Source organism: Lactuca virosa, chromosome 4, assembly GCF_052849685.1.
Source record: "Lactuca virosa cultivar CGN04683 chromosome 4, Lactuca_virosa_CGN04683_v6, whole genome shotgun sequence".
Lineage (NCBI taxonomy): Eukaryota > Viridiplantae > Streptophyta > Magnoliopsida > Asterales > Asteraceae > Lactuca > Lactuca virosa.
The window spans coordinates 315,249,499-315,273,505 of record NC_136429.1 but is presented as its reverse complement, the minus strand read 5'-3'; the positions used below and the strand labels follow the sequence as shown (position 1 = coordinate 315,273,505).

The window sequence follows — 24,007 nt, the reverse complement described above, 5'->3', positions numbered from 1 at the left end:
TCTGTCAAACTCGTCGCTCAAGGTTGGTTGTTCACCAGCCCGACCATAAAAAACATAGGCGCGCGTTCCAGGTTTATTTATGGTATGGCCTATGCACGATACTAACCTTAGTTGAGGCTTTTGACCTAAAGGGTTGAGTTGGTAGCTTTAGTTGAAGGCATGTCAGAATTTTTATTAAGTGTTCTCATCGCGGGTCAGAGTATATATATATAACTCTTATATATTATTGTTGGTGAGGTTTGTAGTATTATTAAATTTTTGGTTTGTACTCCAAGACTACTAAGTACAGATGAGGGTCAGACAGGAAACACCGGGGGCCAGGACCATTGTGGCAATTAAGCCGTTTTGAAGTCCAGTAACCCTAGCGGCCTTTCAAACCAGCTGCCTCTCCCGCGAGTAGTTGAGAAGTAGTATATTTATTAATAATACTTTTATTAGGAGCCTGTAGCTATAGTTATATTTCCTCTTTCGAGGATATGAGTTCTCTATAGCCAATTTAGCTCTGATACAATTCTGTCACACCCCCGGCTGAGGCGGCGGAATACGCCGGGCTGTGCGACTTAGTTCATGGATCCCAAGCAAATTGAATATACATCACAAGTTACAACAATAACAACATAGCAGTTACATTCAAGTTTAAAGTTCGAATACAAGGTTCCTACATATAATAATAGGTTCATAAATTCGCCTTAACAAGTAGGCAGACATAACAAAACTAAATGAGACTAGACTGCCTGAAAATCCATGAACAAATCTTCTGTTAAAGACCGGTTCACTGATTTCCTGAGAATACATGTGATTTGAGGGTCAACACAAGGTTGGTGAGGGTTACAGGTTTTCTGCTAACCGCAGTAATGATACTTTATAAGTCTAGAAAGTAGTTCTTTTGTGGTTAAAACCATGTTTGATAAAGGAAGAAATCATAAGTAATTTCGTGATTGGAATGTTTGTTAAAAAGTTAAACCATAAGTAAATCGATGCTTAAAATATTTGATAACTAGATAAACCATAAGTAATGCATACTGAAAATGCTGGATAAGGAGTTAAACCTTAAGTAAATCCATACTTAAAATGCTTGATAAAGAGTTAAACCATAAGTAAATTCATACTTAAAATATTGGATAAAGAGTTAAACCATAAGTAAATCTATACTTAAAAATATGTTTGATAAAAAGTTAAACCATAAGTAAATCCATACTTAAAATGCTTGATAAAGAGTTAAGCCATAAGTAAATCCATACTTAAAAATGATTGATAAACAGAGAAACCGAATTCGTGGTTTCTAGTTAAAGAGTCTGGTTAATGCCTATAGTGAGTCCTATAACTGAGCTATGTGACCCGTTATAATCCCTGCACAACGCTTCATTAGACGTCGTAGTTATACTAAAGATAATTATCACCCGCTTCGATTGATCAGTCGAGGTTGTAGCTAGCAACTGCAGGTGGGGGTGTCAACCCGTTTAGATCTATACATGCATATCTCGCTCCGAGGATTAACGGTTATAGTTTAAATGGGAATACTAAGTGGTTAAACTTAGGTAATGAATACTGTCTCGCTATAGAGGCCATTAACTAGGTTATACGGTAATGTTTTACTATAAAATCCGAGTAAGTTCAATAAATCCGTAAAAATGTATGTCACTCGCTTAAATAGATAAAATGTTTCTTCACATGCATGAATGATTTCCAAGATATAATTGTTATAATTTGTACATATATAATTAATAAATATGTTTGTACATGCTCGAAGCAAGTGAAAAAAAATTATGCACAAGACTAATAATATTTTTAAACGCATGTATATCGTAAAGAAATCGGTTTATAATACATTATTTTGATAATAATAAGTATTAAAACTAGATATATGTTTTATATACGTATTCCATAGCCGATATATAAATTTAGCATGTTTATAAACACATTTCATAACCGGAAAAATATATTTATATGTATTTCACATGTATTCCCCCCAAAATAATAAAACATAAAAAGGGGCCGTAACACTCACCCTTGAAGCGTGAACGAGTCTCGAGGGTGAAACTTGTCGTGAAAGTTGTTTCGTGACATCCCGTGCCCTCAAAACGAATCATCGGTTTTATTTATTTTACCTAATAAACCAAATGGGCGGTTTTGGTATTAGTTATTAGGTATGGAGTGGTCTATATTAAAGTAAATAAATTCTAGGGATTTATTTTGTTAAAATTACTCAACAAGGGATTGTTCTTGTAATATATTTGCATGGCAGGGACTAAAAGTGTGCATTCTCAGCCTTAGTTACGATTTCGGACTCATATTGTTAATATTTTTCGAAGAGAGGGACTGTTAATGTCATCTTACTTGGCCGTTTGACCTAAATGGTGATCTATTTTCAAGAACGGGACTTATTCTGCAATTTTAACAAACCTATGGGTTTAAATTAAATAAAATCTAATGAAGTTTTCATCGATCGTCTTCCTCATCTGGACGTGATTTACAGACGAATGGAGGGAAACGAGACCCATTTGCTGGGTCTCTAGGTATCGGTTGCTCGTAAGGGCTAAAACACGAATAATGGTGATGGCGGAAGGGCTTACAGAGGGTAGGCGGTGGTCGTGAGTGGTTAGCGTCGGCAGCAGCAAGTCCGACGATAGTGGCGATCGTCGGCGTTGAGCGGCAGGGGGTTGATCAGGCGACCTTCTGCTGCTTCGTCCTGGCTTATGCTTGACGGATACGGAGAGCGGAGGTAAGGGAGGGGGTGGTGGTGAATGGAAACAGCAGAACTACAGAGGAGGGAGCTGTTGGGTGATTTCTTCACCGGAAATGGGTGGTGGGTGGCGATTTCGAGTGGTTATCGGTGGAGAAGCGCCAATAAAACGATAGAGGCCGTGGGTGGTGATGTTTTGAGGGTACTTGGCTGTATGTATGCCCGATAATTTTAGGATGGTGGTTTTCCGGTGGTCACAAAGGTGGCGGCAGTGGGTGGTTCGTTTGCTTCGGTCAACATATAAGAAATGGGAAACGAAGATGTTGGTGTGACTCCTTGCTTTGCCGGAAAATGATCAACAACACTTCCACCGGAGGTGTTCTTGAGTGTTACAAACAGAAAGAAGAACAAGAGATAGGATGGAATTGTTTGGGTATTTTTTTGCCTTGGTGAGCTTATGGTTGTATACACTACCCTTCCCATACATAGAGGAAAATATGAAGTTTGAATTAGGTTGAGAGGAGTGATCTATAATTGCTGGGTTTCTTTGTTTTTCTTTCACCATTAGAGTATGAAATTTTTGATCAGTTAGTAAAGTCTCTGTGGACATTTCCTAACTATATCTATGTTGACTTTCATAAGAGTCCAAATAAGTGAAGGACGGAGAGATATGGAGAGAGAAAGAGAGAGACGTAAGCTTAAGGCTGCATCCATAAAAAAAAATTTATTTGAGTGCATAACATTTCATTTAGCCTTAAAAACGGGTTTTCGATTCGCATGTCCAATTCCCGACCTCCGAAAATTTTTCTGATACTACCAATTGATAGATTTTAATTGAAGGATTCTAAAAACCCGAACGGATAAATTTTTCGAGTTGTAGAACACTAGGAATTTGTGTTTAAAGTTTCGTGTCTAATTGGTTTGATATGTCTGATTTTTCTTATTTTTACAAATATTTTACTAAAAATATTTCGAGTAGTAAATAAAATATTAGACCGTACTCTGAGTTCATAAACGCTCTCAAAATGTCTATCTGAGGTGTGCAACTGCCTTAACGGATCAATTCGGTTTATGAAATCGGATAAATGTAGTGTTATACCGATGTGGTTTCTTAAAACGGTCATATCTTTTGCACACGAACTCCGTTTTTGGCGTTCTTTATATATTCGCGATCAGGGAAACATGTACTACGAGTCTAGAATATTTTCTTTGTTTATAGACGCTTAATACAATATTTTAGTTTTTCCGTCGTTAACCAAAGTTACAATTTGCGTTTTAAGTTTCGGTCAATATTTTCCATAATTTGACATAAGATATAATTTCATATATTATTTTATTTGAAATGACAATATATTTCAACTAAAATATGCATTAAAATTCAATCGGTCAAGATACAAAAGGGTCTGTGGTGAACTAACCGTTTACAGATTCAGACCTAAATTCTGGGATGTCACATTACCTCCCCGTTAAAGGAAATTTCGTCCCAAAATTATCTTGTTTCTACTATTATTTTGTTCTACTAGTGGAGGGAGCATCTTTGTTTAGTTGCGGGTACTTCTGCTTCATTTGGTCTTCGCGTTCCCAAGTAAACTCTGGCCCTCTATGAGAGTTCCATCGGAATTTTACTGTAGGTGTGTGGCCTTTAACCTTTCCTTGATCTGAACGATCTTTTACGTGATTTCCTGAGTGACCTCAAGGCCAATACATAAAGTATCTCCAACATGCTTTCTAGCCAGTTGGTTATCTCCAGCTTTTGCCTAACATGGCGGAAAGCGACATTTACATCCATACAAGGCCTTGAATGGGGAAGCCTGTATGCTGGGGTAATAACTATTGTTGTATGAAATCTCGACAAGCGGTAAATGAATATCCTATGCATTACCGAAGTCTATCACTCAAGCACTGAACATGACTTCCGGAGTTTGTATCGTCCTTTCACTATGTCCATCTCTTTTCAGGATGCTACGCAGTACTCATGTCGAGCTTGGTTCCTAGAGATCCCTGCAACGTTTGCTAAAACCTGAAATTGAATCTGTTATCTCGGTCCGAGATAATAGATATTGGTACTCGATGCGGTCTGACTATTTACTTGATATAAGTCCTGGTGAGTTTCTCCATCTTATCAGTTCCTTTGGTGGCTAGGAAATATGCAATCTTGGTCAAACAGTTATCCATTACTCAGATGGTGTCATAACCATTTGAAGTCTTTGGCGACTTTGTTATGAAGTCCATGGCTATCTGTTCCCATTTCCATTCTGGAATCGATTGTTGTTGCAGCAGTCCTAATAGCTTCTGGTTCTCTGCTTTGACTTTGGAGCAAGTCAAGCATTTACTGACATATGTGGCAACTTTTGCCTTTATGTTGGGCCACCATTAAAGCTTTTTAAGGTCGATATACACCTTGTCGGATCCCGAGATGTATCGAATATCTCGACTTAGGAGCTTCGTTTAAAAGTAGATTTCTGACATCACCAAACCTCGGGGTCCAAATGCAGTTCATCAAATGTTGTGTTCCGCCTTTCTTGGCTTCGAACTGCTTGTCCATTCCTTGCAGGTTTTCTTCTAGGATATTCTCGGGCCGAGTGCTTCCAGCTGAGTGGCTTGAATTTGGGTGGTGAGATTAGAGCGGATTGTTAGGGTTAGAGCCTTCACCTGAAGTGGTTTTGCTTGTTCCTTTTTGCTTAAAGCGTCTGCTACGAAATCAACCCTACCAGAATGATAACGAGTTTCTCATTCATAGTCATTTAGCAAATATACCCACCTTCGTTGTCTCATGTTGAGCTCTTGCTGATCGAAGATGTGTTGAAGGCCTTTGTGGTCGGTAAACACAACACTCTTCGTTCCGTATAGGTTGTGCCTCCAAATCTTGAAGGAAAACATTGTAGCTCCCAATTGCAAGTTATGGGTAGTGTAGTGTGTCTCGTTTGGCTTAAGTTGTTTGGACGAGTATACAATGATTTTATCCCTTTGCATCAGCATGCATCCTAATCCTTGGCGAGAGGCATCGCAGAGTGCTACCAAGCCTTCCGTTTGCTCTGGGGAAGGGCAAGATCAGTGCGCTGCACGATGATTGTTTCAACCTCTGGAAGACAGACTCTTGACTGTCTCCCTAATCAGATTTCTTGTCTTTGTACGTTGGAGCAGTTGCAGGCTTGGCTATTTTATTGAAATTCTCGATGAATCTCTGGTAATAGCCCACAAGCCTTAATAATTAGCGTACTTCGGTTGGTGTCATTGGTGCTTTCCAATCTGTATTTTCTTCAATCCTTGCAGGTCCATCATGAATTCCTTTACTATTGACCAAATGATCGAGGAAATGCACCTCATTGATCCAGAATTCGCATTCTGAGAACCTTGTGTAAGGTTTATCCTTCCTTAGTAGTTCTAGAATCAAAAACAAGTGTTGGTAATATTATTCCTTGGTCTGTGAGTCTGTTATAATATCATCGATAAAGACGATCTCGAACTTGTACAAACGGGGTTTGCACACTCGGTTCATAAGACCCATGAATATTGTCGGTGCATGGGTCAACCCGAAGGGCATAACCAAGAACTCATAGTGACCGTACCAGGTCCTGAATGTCGTATTGGGAGTGACTTCTTCTTGAACTCTGAGTTTATGAATATCGGATCTTAGCTCAATATTCGAGTGGTAACGGGGTCCTTGCAACTGGTCGAACAGGTCATCGATCCTCGGGAGTGGGTATTGGTTTAACTCTCGATAGTCGATGCATATCCTGAACGATCCATGCTTCTCTTTGACAAGCAACACCGGAGCTCCCAAGGTGAGAAGCTTGGCCGGATAGAGCCTTTGTCAATTAGTTCTTGGAGTTGATCGGATAGTTCTTGCATTTTCGATGGTGTCAGGCGATAAGGAGGTCTTTCCATTGGTGCTGCACCCGAGATTATGTCGATTCAGAATTCAACCTGCCTGACTGGGGGTAGTCCAGGTAGATCCTTTGGGAATACATTCGAGCAATCACACACTTGCGGAATATCTTAGATTTCCTTACCCTTGCCTTGCTTATCCATCACGTGGGCCAAGAAAGCGAGGCATCTTTTCCGTAAGCACTTTCTTGCCTTCATGCAAGAAATGACTCTTAGATTCTTCCCTGATTTATCTTCGTGCATCACAAGGGCTCCATCGTTGGGTGGGGGTAGTGGGTCGACTTTCCATAGCATAGAACTTCGGCTCGTAAAAGCAATAACCAATCCATTCTGATAATCTCATCGAAACTTCTAATGGTCATGGGTATAAGGTTGACGGGAAAGACGTGGTTATTCGGGGTGAGAAGGCAATTGGTAAGTATTCCTAAGATGCCTTCTACTTGGTCGTTGCAGGATTTACGGTTTAGTATGTTTCTAAACATATAGTCAATGAAGCTTCCATCGATGCTAGTATCAAATAGCACAGATACATGAATTTCGATGACAGGAAATGTACCAATAACAATTTTGTTATAAACGAGAACGTATGAGTCGTATCATATGATAGCATACTTGTTCCTGAAATCCTATAGATTTCCTATTGATAGAGAGAGCGGTCGATTTCCGAAATCCTACAGGTTTCCAATTGTTAGAGAGAGAGAGAGAGAGAGAGTTGAAATCCTACCGAGTTCAAATGATAGAGTGAGAACTGTTAATATTTACGACCTTTGAAACAACTTGATAGCATAAACGCTTGTATTTCGGTTACATATTGTTACACCTAGTTTCCAAACATGAACGGGGTTAGAGTTAGGAAAGCTTCGTCCACTGAGGGACATAGTAAGGATAAATGTTTGCATATAATTTTTTTTCCATGATTCCTAACGTTAACCTTAGGGTACTATTATCACCAGCCCGATCATAAAAAACATAGGCGCGCGTTCCAGGTTTATTTATGGTATGGCCTATGCACGATACTAACCTTAGTTGAGGCTTTTGACCTAAAGGGTTGAGTTGGTAGCTTTAGTTGAAGGCATGTCAGAATTTTTATTAAGTGTTCTCATCGCGGGTCAGAGTATATATATAACTCTTATATATTATTGTTGGTGAGGTTTGTAGTATTATTAAATTTTTGGTTTGTACTCCAAGACTACTAAGTACAGATGAGGGTCATACAGGAAACACCAAGGGCCAGGACCATTGTGGCAATTAAGCCGTTTTGAAGTCCAGTAACCCTAGCGGCCTTTCAAACCAGCTGCCTCTCCCGCGAGTAGTTGAGAAGTAGTATATTTATTAATAATACTTTTATTAGGAGCCTGTAGCTATAGTTGTATTTCCTCTTTCGAGGATATGAGTTCTCTATAGCCAATTTAGCTCTGATACCAATCTGTCACACCCCCGGCCGAGGCGGCGGAATACGCCGGGCTGTGCGACTTAGTTCATGGATCCCAAGCAAATTGAATATACATCACAAGTTACAACAATAATAACATAGCAGTTACATTCAAGTTTAAAGTTCGAATACAAGGTTCCTACATATAATAATAGGTTCATAAATTCGCCTTAACAAGTAGGCAGACATAAAAAAACTAAATGAGACTAGACTGCCTGAAAATCCATGAACAAATCTTCTGTTAAAGGCCGGTTCACTGATTTCCTGAGAATACATGTGATTTGAGGGTCAACACAAGGTTGGTGAGGGTTACAGGTTTTCTGCTAACCGTAGTAATGATACTTTATAAGTCTAGAAAGTAGTTCTTTTGTGGTTAAAACCATGTTTGATAAAGGAAGAAATCATAAGTAATTTCGTGATTGGAATGTTTGTTAAAAAGTTAAACCATAAGTAAATCGATGCTTAAAATATTTGATAAATAGATAAACCATAAGTAATGCATACTGAAAATGCTGGATAAGGAGTTAAACCATAAGTAAATCCATACTTAAAATGCTTGATAAAGAGTTAAACCATAAGTAAATTCATACTTAAAATATTGGATAAAGAGTTAAACCATAAGTAAATCTATACTTAAAAATATGTTTGATAAAAAGTTAAACCATAAGTAAATCCATACTTAAAATGCTTGATAAAGAGTTAAGCCATAAGTAAATCCATACTTAAAAATGATTGATAAACAGAGAAACCGAATTCGTGGTTTCTAGTTAAAGAGTCTGGTTAATGCCTATAGTGAGTCCTATAACTGAGCTATGTGACCCGTTATAATCCCTGCACAACGCTTCATTAGACGTCGTAGTTATACTAAAGATAATTATCACCCGCTTCGATTGATCAGTCGAGGTTGTAGCTAGCAACCGCAGGTGGGGGTGTCAACCCGTTTAGATCTATACATGCATATCTCGCTCCGAGGATTAACGGTTATAGTTTAAATGGGAATACTAAGTGGTTAAACTTAGGTAATGAATAATGTCTCACTATAGAGGCCATTAACTAGGTTATACGGTAAAGTTTCACTATAAAATCCGAGTAAGTTCAATAAATCCGTAAAAATGTATGTCACTCGCTTAAATAGATAAAATGTTTCTTCACATGCATGAATGATTTCCAAGATATAATTGTTATAATTTGTACATATATAATTAATAAATATGTTTGTACATGCTCGAAGTAAGTGAAAAAAAATTATGCACAAGACTAATAATATTTTTAAACGCATGTATATCGTAAAGAAATCGGTTTATAATACATTATTTTGATAATAATAAGTATTAAAACTAGATATATGTTTTATATGCGTATTCCATAGCCGATATATAAATTTAGCATGTTTATAAACACATTTCATAACCGGAAAAATATATTTATATTTATTTCACATGTATTCCCCCCAAAATAATAAAACATAAAAAAGGGGTCGTAACACTCACCCTTGAAGCGTGAACGAGTCTCGAGGGTGAAACTTGTCGTGAAAGTCGTTTCGTGACATCCCGTGCCCTCAAAACGAATCATCGGTTTTATTTATTTTACCCAATAAACCAAATGGGCAGTTTTGGTATTAGTTATTAGGTATGGAGTGGTCTATATTAAAGTAAATAAATTCTAGGGATTTATTTTGTTAAAATTACTCAACAAGGGATTGTTCTTGTAATATATTTGCATGGCAGGGACTAAAAGTGTGCATTCTCAGCCTTAGTTACGATTTCGGACTCATATTGTTAATATTTTTCGAAGAGAGGGACTGTTAATGTCATCTTACTTGGCCGTTTGACCTAAATGGTGATCTATTTTCAAGAAGGGGACTTATTCTGCAAAATTAACAAACCTAAGGGTTTAAGTTAAATAAAATCTAATGAAGTTTTCATCGATCGTCTTCCTCATCTGGACGTGATTTACAGACGAATGGAGGGAAACGAGACCCATCTGCTGGGTCTCTAGGTCTCGGTTGCTCGTAAGGGCAAAAACACGAATAATGGTGATGGCGGAAGGGCTTACAGAGGGTAGGCGGTGGTCGTGAGTGGTTAGCGTCGGCAGCAGCAAGTCCGACGATAGTGGCGATCGGCGGCGTTGAGCGGCAGGGAGTTGATCTGGCGACCTTCTGCTGCTTCGTCCTGGCTTATGCTTGACGGATACGGAGAGCGGAGGTAAGGGAGGGGGTGGTGGTGAATGGAAACAGCAGAACTACAGAGGAGGGAGCTGTTGGGTGATTTCTTCACCGGAAATGGGTGGTGGGTGGCGATTTCGAGTGGTTATCGGTGGAGAAGCTCCAATAAAACGATAGAGGCAGTGGGTGGTGATGTTTTGAGGGTACTTGGCTGTATGTATGCCCGATAATTTTAGGATGGTGGTTTTCCGATGGTCACAAAGGTGGCGGCAGTGGGTCGTTCGTTTGCTTCGGTCAACAGATAAGAAATGGGAAACGAAGATGTTGGTGTGACTCCTTGCTTTGCCGGAAAATGATCAACAACACTTCCACCGGAGGTGTTCTTGAGTGTTACAAACAGAAAGAAAAACAAGAGATAGGATGGAATTGTTTGGGTATTTTTTTGCCTTGGTGAGCTTATGGTTCTGTACACTACCCTTCCCATATATAGAGAAAAATATGAAGTTTGAATTAGGTTGAGAGGAGTGATCGACAATTGCTGGGTTTCTTTGTTTTTCTTTCACCATTAGAGTATGAAAATTTTGATCAGTTAGTAAAGTCTCCGTGGACATTTCCTAACTATATCTATGTTGACTTTCATAAGAGTCCAAATAAGTGAAGGAGGGAGAGATATGGAGAGAGAAAGAGAGAGACGTAAGCTTAAGGCTGCATCCATTAAAAAAATTCTTTTTTTTAAATTTATTTGAGTGCATAACATTTCATTTAGCCTTAAAAACCGGTTTTCGATTCGCATGTCCAATTCCCGACCTCCGGAAATTTTTCTGATACTACCAATTGATAGATTTTAATTGAAGGATTCTAAAAACCCGAACGGATAAATTTTTCGAGTTGTAGAACACTAGAAATTTGTGTTTAAAGTTTCGCGTCTAATTGGTTTGATATGTCTGATTTTTCTGATTTTTACAAATATTTTGAGTAGTAAATAAAATATTAGACCGTAGTCTGAGTTCATAAACGCTCTCAAAATTTCTATCTGAGGTGTGCAACTGCCTTAACGGATCAATTCGGTTTATGAAATCGGATAAATGTAGTGTTATACCGGTGTGGTTTATTAAAACGGTCATATCTTTTGCACACGAACTTCGTTTTTGGCGTTTTTATATATTCGCGATTAAGGAAACATGTACTACGAGTCTAGAATATTTTCTTTGTTTATAGAAGCTTAATACAATATTTTAGTTTTTCCGACGTTAACCAAAGTTACAATTTGCGTTTTAAGTTTCGGTCAATATTTTCCATAATTTGAGATAAGTTATAATTTCATATATTATTTTATTTGAAATGACACTATATTTCAACTAAAATATGCATTAAAATTCAATCGGTCAAGATACAAAAGGGTCTGTGGTGAACTAACCGTTTACAGATTCAGACCTAAATTATGGGATGTCACATCCCACGTCCATATAGATCCCTACACGACGAGTTGGAGCTCCCCAACTCATCGACATACAGTCCAAACCCTAAAATGTTGAGAAATAAATAATAACTGGATCAAGCGTTACATGCCATTACGCAACCAAGTTTGGTCAACCAAGTAATCCAATTGTTGATCAAATGCGGACATCATCTTCTTTGAGCCGAGATGCGAATGTGCAACTATTTAACATATTAACCGATGACGCTACTAAATGCCAACTAACTTTGGCCCCTACTAGCGAATCAAGTATTTATATGGCCTCAATTTTTAGCCAACTTTACCATCGAGGGATTTGAAAAACTCGACCTTTTGGCTTGGTGTAGAGAAAATGAATCATAATTTTCGATTCTAGGTGCCTTGGCCCGTGACTTATTTACCATCCAAGCTTCCACGGTAGCTTCATAATCAACTTTTTCTCTTAGTGGCATGGGCATATAAGAAAGAAGGGAAAAACTCACTGTCGAATCGATGCAAGTATGCATTTGGTTGAATGATTACTTCGATGACGTTAAGAGAATACAAAATTCAATTTCACTCGAAGGGACTCTTTTACCACTCGTTTAGGAGTTAATTAATATAGAAGATGAAACAATGGACATATCAACTCCAATGAAGTAGATGAGGGTGACTATGAAGACTTTGAAGAATTAGCGGTCCTCTAGTTGTCCGATTTCATTAAGACTATCCATTTCAAAATGTTTTAGTTTGAAGATGTTTTATGTTATATGTTTACCTAGTGTATTTCCAATGAGAGAGAGAGAGAGAGAGAGAGAGAGAGAGAGAGATTCCAAACAACCTTGTTTATGCTTACTATGTTACATTTCTTTCATTTTTTGCATCTTCGTGTGTGTACATTTTTATTTTCTTTGGATTTAGTCATGGGCTTTGCAAATTAAAAGCAAGAAGAACCCAAGAAGTGGGCCGGACAATTTCGGTTTGTGCACCTCTTTAACCATTTTAATTTGGTATGTATTAATTTGATAAAAAAAAATCATTTTTTATAGGTTAACTAAAAACCGGTAGTCACAGATTTATAAATCATATAACTAGAAAAAACCAATCCGATTAAAACTGAAACTGATTCATATAAAAATGCTTGATAATCGAAACCGACGGCCCATTAAAACATAACAGCGGGCTAATTTGATAACTTATGAAAACTGGATAAAAATCATTACCAATGGGCCTCGTTCAGCTGAGGCGCCCGCCTCAATTAGACCATACGAAGTTCGTTTTTCCACCACCTCCTCACCAGATTTTTAGAGGGTGTTTGATTAGGCGGTGTGAAAAAACAGTTTTTGCAAAAGTGTTTGGATTAGTTTATTGCGGTGAGGATAAGCAATAACTAATAAACATTTTTAAGTGTTTGGCAAACAAAACAGTTTATATGAGTAAAATGACCAAAAATGACCAAAAATGGCTTCCTCTTATATGTTGACATATTTTTCTTATTAAAACAAAACAATTTTGTTTTTGAAATAATAATAATAATTTTCTTATCCATAAGAACTAAAAAAAAATTATCACACTATTGTTACACCTATTTTTTAATTGACCAGATACATCTTTCGAAATAATCAAGAAACATGAGACCATAATTTTCTTATCCACAAGAACTAAAAAAACATTTATCATGCAAACCTATATTAGACCACAAATTTCATTCCAAATCCATATTATCCATCACGCACAGTTATAACTCATTCCATATTATCCAAAATAGTTTTATGCTACTACATTAAACCATAAAATGAAAATACAAAAGAGTTTCAAAACAAATCATACGTCATTGCGTGCACGAGTGTTTGACTTGAAGAAAATTTGTCCCGCAATCATATCGCGTACTGCACTCACATGTGCACTTGATACTGCACCGTGTGGCTCAATACCATCATCGGGTTCTTCACCCTAATGTTGTATCAAAACACGCAAAGGAATTTGTAGATGCAAATAAGAATCACTAGCATCAATAGAAGCAAATAACAAAAAGAATCAAGGATGAAGAAAAAAAAAGCATCACAGGGGCGATTTGTAGCAGCAAACAGGTAGAAGCAAAGAAAAAAGAAGCATCACAGGAACAATTTATGCAAGACTGACGAAAAAAATTGAGGAACACGCAAACCTATATGGCGATCGTTTGTGGATCGTCGGTGGCTTCCAGGGTTCGCGATGGAGTTGCTGCGAGAAGGGAAGAACGAACGGCAAAGAAGATTGTGAAGGATCTGATCGATAATGGGTTTATGGGTTTATGTATCGTTATTTTAAAAGGGTAATTCGGTAATTTCTTAAATCACTAAAAATAAACAATAAACTTTAAGCAAGGGGATGCTTATTTAAAATCAATTTATTTAGCTTATCCCCACCATAATAAACTGATTTTTAATGTTTAATATCCAAACATTTAAACATAGTCTATTATAGTGATACTTTTTTTTTCTTGTCCAAACACCGTCTTAGAACTATGCTCGCTTCATTGCCGCTAAAAAAAAAAAAAAAAAACCCCTAAAACCGATTTTATTTAAAAAGCATTGAAGAAACCAAAGAATGCTATGTTCTGATTCCATTCCTTAGGCGATTCTCACTTCTCTGCTGCCTAGCACCACTCCGCTTCAATGTCTTTGCTAGCAAGTATGAAGAACGATGCTTATCTTCAATTAGTTATCTCCAAACGTATCGAACTGTTTGAGTCGATCAGAGCTATATAAACAGATCAAGGAACGCCAGTCCATTGCCGGCGACCCAATCAAGTAAGTTTGGAATTCAATAAACATATTGTCGGACCGAGTGATAATGGTATCCATCTTTTTTACATTCTAGGGTTACGTTGCCTGATGGGACTGTGAAGGAGGGGAAGAAGTGGGAAACAACTCCATTCGATATAGCCAAGGAGGTATCCAAGAGCTTAGCGTCAAATGCTTTGATTTCTCAGGTGGATGGAGTGCTTTGGGACATGTCAAGGCCTTTGGAAGGTGATTGTCGCCTCAAAATCTTCACATTCGATAGTGATGAGGGTCGTGACACCTTTTGGCATTCGAGTGCTCACATTCTTGGGCAGGCTTTAGAAATGACATATGGATGCAAATTGTGTATTGGCCCATGTACTACACGAGGAGAGGTATTTTTGTCTACTTCTTCATTTGATTCAGATTGTGTAGTAACATATAATTGTTGTTGTAACAGGGTTTCTACTATGATGGTTTCTATGGTGACTTGGGTTTAAATGACCAACACTTTGAACGAATTGATATTTTTGGGTAACAGATTTTAATTTATTTATTTATTTATTTTGCGCAGGAAAAGCAACCTTTTCAACGAATTGAAGTTTCAAAAGACGAGGCTCTTGAGATGTTTTCTGATGATGAGTTTAAGGTAAACCTCACTCTATCTGACATGCAACATTTTCAGTGGGATTTTTTTATATCATGTTAAATGATTACATTATTATTTTTTCTTATCAGGTTGAAATTATTCAGGATCTACCTGCCGACAAGACTATCACAGTTTACAGATGTGGTCCACTAGTTGATCTGTGTGTCGTGGGCCACATATACCAAATACCTCTTTTGTCAAAGCAATTGCCTGCTTAAAGGTAACGCTTTTTATTTATTTATTTATAAAATGATATTGAATATACTTTTTTATAAATCATATTAGGCTTCGGCAGCTTACTGGAGGGGGAACAAAGATCGTGAAAGCTTACAAAGAGTCTATGGGATATCTTATCCTGACCAAAAACGTCTTAAGGTAATTTTAATTTTTCATTTTTCGTTTTTCTTTTTTCCTTTTTATAATTCCTTTGATATATATATATATATATATATATACAGGAGTACGTTGCGTTTCTGGAGGAAGCCAAAAAATATGACCACAGAGAGCTGGGAAAGAAACAGGAACTTTTCTTTTTTCATCGGCTCAGGTAAGTTTCAATCTAACAATGTAACTAATCTCTAGTTTATTTATGTACACTGTAAGTAGATGTTGTTAATATTTTTCAGCCCAGGAAGTTGTTTCTTCCTTCCTCATGGTACTCTAATAACTGAAAAATTATTCACATTTTTAAAAAAAGAGTATCGTAAAAGAGGTTATATATTCAGAGGTAAGTTGTATATTTTTTCAAACCATGTGTTACATTAATGTTGTAGTATTTCACATATAAATAATTAAATAATGTAACATTTTTTTTTCTTTTCAGGTTGGGACACCAAATATGTACAACATGCAAGTATGGGAAACTTCAGGGCATGCTGCCAATTACAAAGAGAACATGTTTGTATTTGATGTAAGTCACGATATGATAACTTTTCTTAATAATTTATTTTCAATTGTTACATGGATTGATTTCAATGAATGAAGATAGACAAGCAAGAGTTTGGGCTTAAGCCAATGAATTGTCCAGGACATTGCTTGATGTTTGATCACAGAGTTCGTTCTTATAGGGGTCAGTCTTGTAAATTATTTATAAAACTAACATAAATAATTTGTTGATTTGTTACATGACATGACATGAACGTTTCAACTTAAACTATTCAGGGGAAGATGAAAACAAAAAGGAAAGACCTGTTATGATACACAGAGCTATTTTAGGGTCAGTGGAACGTATGTTTGCTATACTGTTGGAACATTATAAGGGAAAATGGCCTTTTTGGCTAAGTCCACGTCAGGCAATTGTTTGCCCTGTCTCTCTTAAGTCACAAGACTATGCTCTACAGGTACCAAATACAATGATGATGATGTCATAAATAGCATGCAATCTACTTTTTTTTTTTTTTCTTCTTTTCGGGCCTACAGGTAAAGGGCCATATTTTTGCAGCTGGTTATCACGTTGATATTGATGAAACTGATCGAACAATCGAGAAAAAGGTACCTCCCTTATAAACTGGAAAGACTATAATACCCTTAACATAGTTATTTTTACAATTTTCTTTCTTTCGTTTGTTTTAATTTATTGTTATCATTACTTTCTTTTCCTCTCACAAAAATTTATTATTATTATTATGAAAGAAAAGAAAATTGAAAATTGATTATAATAGTTTTTTCAATTCTCTACGAGGGGGACCAAATCCCCAATGAAAGTAGAGAGAGGTTGGAAAATCTAAGAATAGTTTTTAATAGTTTGTTATAGCTAGCATCTGACATTTATTTATAGCAATATCATCGAAATATTATCATATTATAATTTTTTTCTAAATAAAGATAATGTAAAGTACGATGCCATAATTGTTTTGTGAAGGTTCGAGATGCTCAGTTGGCACAGTACAACTACATAGTGGTTGTTGGAGAAGAAGAAGTTAACACCGGAAAGGTACTTACTCATCTTCATCTTTTGATATAACACGAGGGCAAAGATGTAATTTGGATTGTACGTGTATTTGCAGGTAAGTGTTCGAGTGAGAGACAAGCAACAACATTCCGTGAAGACCATTCCTGATCTTCTTCAACATTTTAAGGAAGAGGTTGAAGCTTTTCATTAATACAAGTTGAATGCTGGTTTTTGCACAAAATCATACAATTTGTGACATTTCATGTAAATATATGATTTTTGTTAAAAATATGTGACTTTTAGGATGTAAATACATGATTTTTGTTAAAAATATTTGTTTAGTGCAGTTATATAAAACATTATGAAAAATTATCGAAATAAATAAAGGATAGCTTTTCATTAATACAAGTTGAATGCTGGTTTTTGTAAAAAATCATACAATTTGTGACATTTCATGTGCATTATATATAATAAAATGCTAATATATGACTTGTAGGACAAATGTTATGTTTAAAGGGGATATGTATGTTCTTTATGAGATTGTATGAAAAATGATAGGTTTTAAATATTCATATATGTTACAAACATGCAAATGACATTAAACATATATTAGATGTTTAAACATATATATTATTAATATTTGGACATGTTGATGTTTAAACTTTAAATTTTGGAGCTTCTATTAAGTTCTATATAGACATCTTTATCTTAACAACCACGTTCCAATAATAAAAGTATGAACTTAGTAATATAAATATCAGATGCCACTTATAACAATAAAAGGGTGAGTAAAGTATTGTTATTCAACTTCAACCATGGACCAAAATATCCAAAATAACCTAGCTCTATAAGAAAGTGACCAAAAAAATCCAAAATAACCTAGATCTATAAGAAAGGGACCAAAAAGATCAAGCCTTGAAGACTTACAATGGTCCAACAGATGAATACAAAGGTGGAGTTGAGATGCTTGGGATGCTTGCACATGTAAAGTCTCATTTTCACAGCCAAAATTTTTCAATTTTATTTAAGTAAATCTTCCCAATTATAAATCCGTTATGGAGAAAACCGTTTATTCCAAATACATTTATAAAAAATCAGAGTAATATTAAAGCGCGAAATCTTCATTGTTGTTGATGAATGTGTACAGTCACGCCTTCGCCTTTCCATTATGACCGATGATACTTGAAACAATAAACAACTGGGTAAGCACAAAGCTTAATGAGTTTTCCCAAAAATACCCCGTACGATCAACATACAAGCATGCATCAGGTCCACTCAGCCATCAGGCTGGAATACCCAGGGTTTGTTTGCCTACTGTCTCAACCCAACCGTTCTTCCCGAGCCTCCGTGCATATGGCTTACAACCGACCCGTACCGGGTATCTTGGCCTACTGCACAAAGCAGGACCGCATAAACCCACTACTACCATATGTCGTCATATAAACTATTAAAGATCAAGTAGACATATAATACAAGCAAACATTAATCATACAACTCACTACCGCCTACTAGTCATTTCACAACATACAGTCATGCTATCAACTAACCTCTATAGAATGCGTAACCATAAGTAACCAGAGGTGAGATAGCCACCCGAACAGATGATCCTACTCTAGAGCCACATCCAAACAAGGAAAATGCAAGAAAGCCTAGATCAAGAGTTCTCAGGCTATCCTACATGACTACATACATCACCTAGGGCACTCCACTAGATGACAACTAGCAAGTACAGATAGACATTGTCACACCCCCAAACCGGAACGGCAGAAACGTTCGGGGGCGAAAGACGTCATGTACAATATCACAACAATTGAATAATAGTAATCAAAGTAACAACAATAATTGCATTGATAATATAGTGTTTACATTGAGTTTGTAACATTGTTTGTATAACACCAAAATGTATAGCAAAAACTATAGACGAGACACCATGAATGCTCTGTATTCTCAAAAACCTGTAGCGTACCTGTCTAATGGTTCCCTGAGAATACAAGTGATTTTGAAAGTGTATCAACATTTAAGTTGGTGAGTTCATAAGCATGTTTTTGTGATGGAAAGCTTGACATTGTTCTTTGAAAAATGTTAGTATGTTCCTCCAGAAAATCCAATATTTTCTATAGTAAATGAAATGTAGTCTTAGGAATTAAGACCAAAATGTATGTTTGTTACTATACTCTGTACTAATATGTTGTATTCTTATTAATCAATAAAACCATATCATGAATATTTCCTTAAATAATATGTTGTACTAGTGTACTCAGCACTAGAAAAGTAGTGTATCATAGTAGTGTTTGTATGAAAACCTTTTGTATGAATGCCCTGGAATCCACCAGTTGTAGTGTGAAATAGTGTACTGTAGTTTCATTATTTAAAATAAAACCTTTGAAGTGGAGTAAATCCCGTAAACAATGTTTAGTTGATATTATTGTGAGTTTCATATAACCATGCTAAAATGACTAGTGGCCTCTACGACGTTCTTTAGGCGTCAAAATGTTATGACATTTGTAACCCAGACCTGCCGACCTAGCTGTTGCAAGTAGCTCAGGTGCGGGATTGTCAGTCCCGTATAGATCTATACACAAGTTCACGTTCTCCCTCCAGGAGACTCTGGTTATAATTTATAGGACTTGAACCTGTACCCTGATGGGTACAATGAAGTAGTGCCTCACAACTCTGTATTAACTAGCCTACGTGTAGTGTTATGGTGTTCTTTTGTACTTGAAACTGTATGTATTACCTTGTAGTAGTGTACTTTGTTATGTAAAATAATTACACTTAAATAATTATTTAGTAGTGGATCCTTGAAATAGTGGAAGAGAGTAGTGTTCCATAAACTATACTGATTATATTTTATATACTTGTTTCTGTATAGTGTTCTTGAATTTTTAAAATAGTGTAGTGTTTCCTAAACTATACCTATTATAGTTTAAATGTATGTTCTTGTTCTGTTTGTTACGCTTAGCAAAATAGTGTAGTGGTTCACAAACTATACCTATTATGGTTTAATTGTATGCTCTGTAATGAACTGAAACATTTGCAATTTAACAGTGTATATAAAGTGGTAGTAAGCGATTCGTGAATGATACCCTTTTTGCTCGACATGTTACAAAATGGATAAGAATATATATAAATATATTATGATAAAATGCAGCGATAAATCGGTTTGAAACAATTGCAAATGGTTTGAAATCGTTTGAATATTAACACAAGAGTCATTGTGTTTTACTTGTATTCCCCCCCCCCCACCCCTAAAAACATTGAAAAATAGTGAAAACATAGGGGTATGAACTCACCTCGAATGTAAGTTTGTGTTTGGATGTGAAGTGGTAGCGATGATCCTCGGGTTAGACCTCGCGTGCGTAGTCGTGTCCTAATAATAATTACACACGATATCGTATTTAAATTAATAAGATATTAATTTAAATAATAGATAAAATAATTATTTAAATAATAATTAAAGTGTTAGACAACACTTTAATTATGTAAGGAATACTTACAAAATTATTTGGAGTGTTCTTGATGTTTTCGGTGGGTTTGGGGGGGTTTTTGCTGTGTTCTTGGTGTTTTCAGTTGGAGGCTTGAAGATTTGAAGATATTGATGAATGTTCTTGGTGTTCTTGGTGAAACTAAGAAGATCTGGGCAATATTTTATGAAGATTTAAAGGTTCACGGATGAGTTTTTAAGAGCAAAAAGTGGGGTGTTTGCGGCCTAAAAGTTGAGAAATGAATTGTGTTCCCGGTTGAAACTATATATATAGGGGTGGTTTTCGGTCCTAATGGGCCTAACTCTTGGGTTTTCGGTAAAAAAGTAGTCCAAAAGAAGAGTTTTCGGTGCATAGGTGGGACCTTCGCATGACTGATTTCGGTGCTGACCGAAATCAGTTTTTGGTCCGAAGAAAAAAAGTGGACCCCCTGCGAAATTTCGGTGGGAAAATGACTGTTTTCGGTTGGAAGGTGGGGTCCGAAGCGATAGTTCTCGGTTGAGTGGGTTTTTATCCCAAATTTTAAAATACTCATTTAATAAAGGAATTTCTATATATTAAATCATTATTTCTAACCCTTAGGAACTTAACTTAACAAAATAGTTAAAACTTGAATTTTATTTAGAGGGTTTGACTTTTATTGACTTTTGTGTACTTTTATTGACTTGAAAATAATGGGTTGTTACAGACATACATATCTACAGATCATTATCGCATAGCAACATCCTAAATACTATGATACAGATCTAACAGGTCACTACAACATAGCAACATCCTAAATACCAGGATACAAATCTAATAGATCACTACAACATAGCAACATACCAACTACCAGGATACCGATCTACCAGGCCACTATAACATAACAACATACTAAATACCAACAATCTAAGGAATGTATAACCGTATGTACTCAGAGGTGAGATAGACACCCGAACAGATAATCCTACTCACGAGCCACATCTAAACAAGGAAAATGCAAAAAAGCCTAGATCAAGAGTTCTCAGTCTATCCTATATGACTATTGATATGTGCATATTTATACACATATTTATACAACATATTTTAATATTTTAATCACTTTTATGCTTTATTAGAACAAAAGATACTTAATTTGCTATGAATCGTGTTGTAGGTACCAGAAGACATGCTTGGAGCGAAAAGGAAGCTGGAAGCTGGATTAAGGAAGCTTGGAGTTGAAAGTTTGGATCAAAGCTCTAAAATGAAGAAAAATATGCCCAACACGTTGTGGTGATACCACCACGACATGGCAACTTGAAGAACCCCGATCAACTTAGAAGACTTGGAGAATAGGGGATAAGCACGATAACCACAACGTGGTGGACCCACCACGACGTGGTGCCCTGATTTCAGGAAAAGTATAAATAGATCACTCAAACCTCCGAATGGGGACTTTTTGGCTCTGGAAAATTTGATACTTTTAGAGGCAAAACACTGGAATTCAAGCTTGGAAGCAAGGAATTCAATCACATCCATTGGAAGGAGCATTAAGGCAATTGAACTTACACTTCGATTTTTCTTTGATTTAGCCATGTCTAACACCTTGAATTTAGTATTTGTGATTTTATTTGCTGAAATCATGAGCTAAACACTCATGACTTTCGTTTAGCTTAGGATGAGTTGAATATTGATAGTTGATTTTATAGATTGGATTTAGTTATTCAGTTATTTATTGATTTAGCTTATTAAAGAACCTCAAGTACTTTTGATAACTACTTTCCTCTACTTATAGCTGAATTTGATTAAGTTAGTATGACTATCTCTCTTAATTAGATTTGAATCTTATAATCTTGTGAATTGCAAAATTGTAGGACTAGAGTTTTGAATAAAACCCAGGGTTAAGTAGAAAAGTGGGTAAAGAGTATAGGAGCTAATATATGACGAAAAATCATATATGAAATTGAATCAACAAACTAAATTGGTCAATTAATTATAAGTCTTATCAATTCGAATTAAATACTAGTAAGCTGGTAAGTTTGTCCGCCTGATCACCGAATAAATAAGCTAGTTTGCTAAAGGATTAAATTAGTGAATACTACTTTGGTCATCTTAGGAATCGGTAACTAAAGAAACTAAATCCATTGCACTTCAATAAATCAACTACAATATCAACGAATCCAAAGCTAAACGAAAGTCTCTATCTCACCTTGGTACATTCATACTTGTCTACTTGCTTAGTTTTAGTGTTAGTTTAATTAAGTGAATTTTGAGTTAGTTGGTAGTTAAGTATCTAGTCTTGCAAAACTAAGAAAACATATACCTTTTCTCATTTGATTAATAGTTAGTTAAATAGTAAAATAAAGTAATTCAAACACCGTTCCTTGTGTTCGACACTCAATCTTACCATTGATAAAATATAAGCACATTAAACTCACATCAAGTTTTTGGTGTCGTTGCCGGGGAACGGTTCAGTTTTAGTTACTTTATATTGCTATTTTTAGGAATATTTTATGTTAGAATTTAGTTTTTAATTTTGATTTTTAGGATTTTCGTATTTTAGATTCACCACGTCGTGGTAATATCTACCATGCCGTGGTATCGCTACAGTAGGAATTTAATTTTTAATTTTTGTTCTTTTACGTGTTTCCTTGGTTTAATTGCAGTACGTTTATGACCAGAGGAGGAGGCACACCTTTGATTCCACCACTTGAAGACCCGGAAGCAACTTTAAGGAAAAGCAAAGGCAAAACCGTAGGCGAAACCGCAGGTCGAAAATTCACAGTTAAAGAACCTCAAATCTGTTTTCAGCAAGAAAAAGGGCAATAAAGAAGGACAATCCAGCATCTCTTCATTGACGGACGAAGACCAAAGAAGGAGGAGACCGACTATGATACCGAAAAGGAAGAAAGCGAATTTGAAGAAGGAAGCAACATAGAAGACGAAATCGCTAATACCATGGCGAACATCGATGAAATGTCCATGGGAGAATGGAAGAAACGGATGCATGACGATACTGGCCCAGGACTCGTGCAACCTGCGATTCCAGCAACTGCAAACTTTGAACTGAAAGGTCATATAGTTTTACAACTCCGGGACATCCCATTTTATGGGAAAGATAATGAAGACGCGTACAAGCATCTTGACGAGGTCAACGATATAGCAGACTACTTCAACACACCTAATGTGCCTCGCGAGACAGTTCTACTTCGCATGCTACCTGTCACGTTCAAAGGAGCCGCGAAAGAATGGCTAAAGTCACTCCCTCCAGGATCTATAACCACATGGGCTAAGATGCACGAGGAATTCATTGATCAATTTTGCCCTCCCTCAAAAATATCAAAATTGAAGAAGGCCATTGCAAACTTTGAGCAACAACCAGGCGAGTCCCTTTATGAGGCATGGGAGAGATACAAAAGTTTATTGAGGAATTGCCCTCATAATGATCTAAATAGTCAACAAGAAGTCTCCATCTTCTATGATGGAGTGAATGTGACAACCAGGCAGCTCCTTGACTCTCAAGGACCACTCACAAAGAAGGCACCCGCAGCAGTAAAAGAGCTCATTGAAGAATTCTCTAAGCACTTTAGAGAATACCATAACCCAAGGAATTCTCTAAGCACTCTAGAGAATACCATAACCCAAGGAATGGATCAAACA

The 24,007-nt window shown here is 36.5% G+C and overlaps 1 non-coding gene and 1 pseudogene across 2 annotated transcripts; one reads left to right on the top strand and one right to left on the bottom strand.

Moving 5' to 3' along the window:
- Positions 1-14,218: 14,218 nt before the first annotated feature.
- Positions 14,219-17,218, top strand: LOC145106071 (threonine--tRNA ligase, mitochondrial 1-like; annotated as a pseudogene). The gene is made up of 13 exons (XR_013707461.1): positions 14,219-14,394; positions 14,465-14,762; positions 14,828-15,016; positions 15,106-15,236; positions 15,302-15,391; positions 15,475-15,563; positions 15,643-15,769; positions 15,840-15,926; positions 16,001-16,085; positions 16,178-16,356; positions 16,436-16,507; positions 16,878-16,949; positions 17,023-17,218. The product of XR_013707461.1 is annotated as a threonine--tRNA ligase, mitochondrial 1-like (transcript).
- A 6,471-nt stretch (positions 17,219-23,689) lies between these two features.
- LOC145110451 (small nucleolar RNA R71) lies at positions 23,690-23,796 on the bottom strand. The gene has a single exon (XR_013709828.1). It is a non-coding gene; the product is annotated as a small nucleolar RNA R71 (small nucleolar RNA).
- Between the last annotated feature and the right edge of the window lie 211 nt (positions 23,797-24,007).